Source organism: Cryptomeria japonica, chromosome 2, assembly GCF_030272615.1.
Source record: "Cryptomeria japonica chromosome 2, Sugi_1.0, whole genome shotgun sequence".
Lineage (NCBI taxonomy): Eukaryota > Viridiplantae > Streptophyta > Pinopsida > Cupressales > Cupressaceae > Cryptomeria > Cryptomeria japonica.
This window is the reverse complement of record NC_081406.1, coordinates 268,149,108-268,155,274: the sequence shown is the minus strand read 5'-3', so window position 1 is coordinate 268,155,274 and position 6,167 is coordinate 268,149,108. Positions and strand designations below refer to the sequence as shown.

General features: G+C 37.9%; 1 pseudogene; it reads left to right on the top strand.

The window, feature by feature from the left end:
- Positions 1-824: 824 nt before the first annotated feature.
- LOC131873625 (putative multidrug resistance protein) lies at positions 825-6,167 on the top strand (annotated as a pseudogene).

The window sequence follows — 6,167 nt, the reverse complement described above, 5'->3', positions numbered from 1 at the left end:
CCTTTTCTTATAAAATCATTGATTTTTCAAGAGAATAACCTTTTGCAAGTTTCTACATATGACCAAATACAAATCATCAACTCACCCATCCCCCTTACTAATTTTTTTAATCTTGAAAAAGCAGTCGAAATGAAAAATATTATAGAACTCTTTTTCTCATGAGTTTAAAGAGTCAAGAAATTAATGCATAAATGCATAGACCAAATCAATCCAAATTTCATGCTCCATAAACCTTAAGAACTATATGCATACTATTAGCCTATGATAAAACCTTCTCCTTATTCACAAAAGGTGCTCGACCACTTCAAGAAACTTGTGCAAGTCTCAAACTCCTATGATTTCTAAACCAAAATTTTAGTCAATAGAGGTTCCAAAGCAAGTTTTATGTCAACTTGATATTAAATAAAAATGTCAGTGGAACTCAAATCAGCATAAAATGAAGGCGGTTCCTATTTCTTGAGTATTTTCAACATATCATACATGCCCTATTAAAACTATGCTGTTTCTTTATCGTGGCACTATGGTGAACTGATTGCTGAACAAGCGCGCAATATTATGGCACTCTCTTGAAATTGATGCTGAACAAGCGCGCGATATCATGGCACTCTCTTGAAATTGTTGCTGAACCAGCGCGCAATAAAAAGACATCCACTATAAAAGGTCGGTTGCAGTAAAAAGACAGCTACTATATATAACTCTTAAAAGTTTATTAAAATTGACAAGGCGATTAGATTTTAAAATTCTCTTCGTTTTTTTCTCCCGCTAAATGGTTCTTTTTTTTCTCTTCAAGTTGCTAATCTCTTTTCATTATGATGTTTGTGTTTTTAAAGTGCATAAATAGCTCTGTTTTTCAATTCGGTTTGAACAAGGATGTTACCCTGTTATAGCTGTTATGTATGGCAGTGAAAGAGACTCTGATCACTTGGTCAGTTGTTATATATCCTGCCTAAAATTCCCTATTTGAAAGGAATTTGGCATTGTTTTTACAATCATGGAAAGAAATGCGTTTAACAGAAATGGTCGTTCAGATGATACAGCAGCTCAAAAAATAGTCATCTGGAACGTTTTCAAGAATGCTGATTATATTGATATATTGACAATGGCATTGGGAACTTTAGGTTGCATTGGAGACGGATTATCTATACCTGCTACATGGATAATATGGGGAAGATTATCCAATACTTTAGGATATGGTCCATCTCAGAAAAATGGTGATTTTATCACCAAAATTGATAAGGTAAATTGTTGGTCATATAAATTTGATTGCTTCTACCTTTTTAGCACTAGTAGCTAGATTATAATTGTCTTCGCTGTGGCTGGTGCAGGGAGTTTTGTATTTTGTGTATGTGGCCGCTGCAGTATGGTTTGCAGCCTTCCTAGGTAATGTTTCTGTCTATAATTTGATAGAATTGAAATGTTTAATGTTGGTCAGTGAAATTAAGAGCATTGGCTGGCTGTGCTTATTTTCAGAGGCTTTCTTTTGGACTAGGAGTGGAGAAAGACAGGCGGCTCGACTGAGAAGAAAATATTTAAGAGCTGTGTTGAGACAAGATGCCCAATTTTTCGACACAAGAGGCACAGACACCGCCGAGGTGGTTAATGTTGTTACCAATGATACTCTTCTCATCCAAGATGTACTCGGTGAAAAGGTTCTCAAGTCTGGATATTTTTTGTTTATTCACATAAATTTTGATATACTGATGCACCCTGCTTCTCTATTTCTTATTTCCAGAGATTTTTTGTTCTGATCGTTGTTGATCACTATTTCTTTTGCAGGCTCCATTTTTTATCAAGAATGTGACAACCTTTATTGGTTCCTATGCTGCTAGCTTTTACTTGTCATGGAAGCTGACCTTGGTGATCTTTCCATTGGTCATATTATTGATCACTCCGGGATTCATTTATGGTAAGATTCTGATGAGGTTGGCAAGGGATACGCATGCACAAAATAATAAGGCCGGTACAACAGTAGAGCAAGCACTTTCCTCCATCAGGACTGTGTATTCATTCGTGGGAGAGCATGGTCTAATCAAGAAATATTCATGTGTACTCGATACAATTGTAAAGCAAGGTCTTAAGCAAGGTCTAGCAAAAGGATAGGCTATTGGAAGCAATGGCTTTACTTTTGTTATATGGGCTTTCATGGCATGGCGTGGGAGCGGCTTGGTCATATCTCATGCTGTATCACCAGGAGGCGTTCTGGCAATTGGCCTGCTTATAACTCATGGTGGAATGTATGTATCTATTATTTTCCAAAACATTTTATGTTGGGTATTTTTTTATTTTCTTGTTTTGAAATTGTTGATTTCGACTACAGGGCTTTGGCGATGGCACTTACCAATCTCAAGTACTTTTCAGAGGCAGCCATTGCTGCATTTCACATCTCTGAAATGATCGATAGAGTACCAGAGATCGATCAAGCAGATGAAGCAGGGAATATATTGGAAAAGATATATGGCGAAATCCAATTTAGAAATGTACAATTCACATATCCTTCTCGACCAGACACTCAGATATTTAGAAATTTCTCCCTAATTGTTCCTGCTGGACAAACTATGGCTCTGGTTGGGGCAAGCGGATCAGGAAAATCCACAGCAATTTGGTTATTTGAACGTTTTTATGATCCAACTGCAGGAGAGATACTTCTCGATGGAGTGAACATTCAAGACTTGCAACTGAAATGGCTGCGCAGCCAAATCGGTCTAGTCAGTCAAGAGCCAACCCTTTTTGCTACCTCTATTCGAGAGAATATATTGTTTGGGAAAGAGAATGCTACCATGGATGAAATCACCACTGCTGCAATGGCTGCTAATGCCCACAACTTTATCACTCAACTACCACAGGGATATGATACACAGGTAGGTTTTAGATGTTTAAAATCCAGTTGCATTATGAAGGTGATATGAAATGAAAAGCTATGGGAGACCATGTAGGATCTTTAGGGCTGAAGGATTAAGATTTTACCCATTAAAATTAACTAAATTACTTTCAGAATTGTACGTTCTAAAAATATCGTGAAGTTTAACAGGGAGTGTAGCTGTTCCATGGCTGGCCTGGTTTTCCTCGTTTACTTTGACTGACTCTTTTATTCTTCTATTTCTATTTTTAGGGTTCTGTCCTTTGAGCTTACCTAATCTCAGAATGCTTCTGCATAGAAATTTTCTTCAAAGTGTATTTTCCATGAGTTTTGTACTAAATTCATTTTCACAAAACCTTTGACAGCTATTATTTAATTCCTTAATTCAACTTTTCTCAATTCCCTATTATCACTTTACTCCTTCCTAGAAACGCAGATTACCAGTTTAAGCTAACAATTATCCATTAAAATTCCTCCTTTCAAAGGATAAATACTTTTTAGCTTCCATTATTCTTATGAAATCACTTCATACAGCTGATAATTTTTCTTCGTATTCTTTTCATATTGCAGGTAGCAGAACGGGGCGTCCAGATGTCTGGAGGGCAAAAGCAGCGGATAGCCATTGCTCGGACAATGCTGAAAAACCCTTCAATAATGTTGTTGGATGAAGCCACTAGTGCTCTGGATGCAGAATCAGAGCACATTGTGCAGGATGCTCTTGATAAAGCTTCTACAGGACGAACAACTATTATTGTGGCGCATCATCTCTCCACAGTGAAAGCTGCAGAAAAAATTGCAGTTGTGCAAGATGGTTGTGTTACAGAGTCAGGCGGGCACGAGGAGCTGATCCAGATGCTAAATGGCAAGTATGCAGCTCTCATTCTCTTACAACAGCAAATGGTCAAAGAACGAACAGTTGACAACAATAGCTCTGAACCAATTTTGAGAGCAAGCAGCCAGGACCTCGAGAACATCTCAGATATTGCAGACCAACGTGGGAGTTCATCTTCTGCGTTAGAAAAAGAAGAAAAAATGGAATTTTCAGATAAAACTCGAACTCCATCCTTCTGCCTAATGCTTGCAATGAATTCTCCAGAATGGAAGAATGCTGCACTAGGGTGCCTTGGTGCCATTGGATACGGAGCCCTGAATCCATCTTACTCTATTGCTATGGCGAGCATGATATCAGTCCTATTTCTGGATAATCACGATGAAATAAGGGACAAAATAAGAAGTTACTTCATTACTTTTGTGGCATTGACAGTGTGGTCCTTCCTAGCAAATGTAATCGAGCATTATAACTTTGCGGTCATGGGAGAGTTCTTAATCAGAAGGGTCCGTATGAAAACGCTGTCAAAAATTTTAACCTTTGAAGTGGGATGGTTTGATATGAAAGAAAATTCAAGTGGAGTTGTTTGTTCCAAGCTATCAAAAGAAGCTAATATGGCGAGTATTACATCAATAGATTAAGATAGAATATTTACAGATAGAAGAAATATAGTATCTTGATTGAATTATTCTATTGTTATGCAGATGAGATCCTTGGTGGGAGATCGCTTGTCGCTTATGGTGGAAAGTCTATCAGCAGTGGTTATATCCTGTATTGTTACACTAGTTATGACCTGGCGTTTTGCTATTGTATTAATTGCCATACAACCTGTACAGATCTACTGCCACTACACGAAAAAGGTTCTACTCAAGCATCTTTCAAGGAAGTCTATCAAAGCCCAAAATCAAACCAGCCAAGTGGCCACAGAAAGTGTTGTAAATCATAGAACCATTGCAGCTTTCTGTTGTGAGGAAAGAATCCTCCAGCTTTATGAATCAACACAAGAAGTACCCCATAAAGAGATCAAGATGCAATCATGGAATGCAGGATTGGTCCTTGGAACATGTGAATTTATCCATATATCCCAAATAGCTTTGGGATTTTGGTACGGAGGTAAGCTTAAACAGCAAGGACATTTAAGTTTTCATGCATTTTTAACTTGCATGGCAATCATGGGAAGAGTTGGGCGGATTATAGCAGATGCTGGAAGCATGACCTCAGACATAGCCAAGGGTGCGGATGCTTTGAAATCTGTATTTGTGATCTTGGACAGAAATAGTTCCATAAATCCAGAAGATATTGGCGGACTTAAGCCAGATAAAATTGATGGCAATGTTGAACTAAGAAATGTAGACTTCTCTTATCCTGCTCGTCCCAATGTTATTGTATTGAGAGATTTCTGCCTTGAAATCAAAGCAGGAAGCGGTGTGGCTCTGATTGGAAAAAGCGGGTGTGGAAAGTCCACCATTATTGGACTCTTGGAGAGATTCTATGATCCTATCAAAGGACTAGTTTTAATAGATAATAAAGACATTAAAGTATTTAATTTAAGGTACTTGAGACGTTTTATAGGGTTGGTAGGGCAAGAGCCAACTTTGTTTGCAGGGAGTATTAGAGATAACATTTTGTATGGTAAGGAGGATGCAACTGAGGCAGAGGTGATTGAGGCCGCAGAAGCTAGTAATGCCCATGGATTTATATGGTGAGTAAAATACTCTAACTCGAACCTTTTTTCCCCTTTTTGGAGACTGATGTATTCTTATTAATATTGTTTTAGTCATTTGGAGAATGGATATGATACAAATCCGGGTGATAGAGGACTGCAGCTGTCTGGTGGGCAGAAGCAACGAATAGCTATAGCAAGAGCAATAATAAGAAATCCAAGTATCTTACTTCTGGATGAGGCAACTAGTGCATTGGATACTCAATCAGAGAAGGTTGTTCAGGAAGCTCTAGATCGAGTTATGGTGGGAAGAACAAGCATAGTTATAGCTCATAGATTGAGCACAATTCAACACTCTGACTGCATAGTAGTTATTGAGGATGGAAAGATTGTTGAGCAAGGCAGTCATCCTGATTTGATGAGTAAAGGTGAAAAAAGTGAGTACTTTAGACTTATCAAGATCCAAAAACACACTAATACCAGATCGTCTTGAAATTGGTTTTTGTTGCTTGCAACCAAACAGATTGTCTGAATCTATTGCAATTGTACAATGATGTCCGAAGCCACCCAAGAAAAGAGAAGCTTTCTGGTGATAGTATTGTTTTCAAATTTGCAAAAGAAAAATTACCAGCCCAATCCTCTAATGTGTGCTGCCACAGATGGCAGATGTGTTCAGCCATTAAGCTTGTATATGCCAGGGGCAACAGGGGCAAGGCACATGACTTTTATGCTTGTTTATATTATATAATATCAGGGGATATACAACATCTTAATCTCAAACAATACAGTTGAGCTTAATAGGCTTTATTATTCTATAA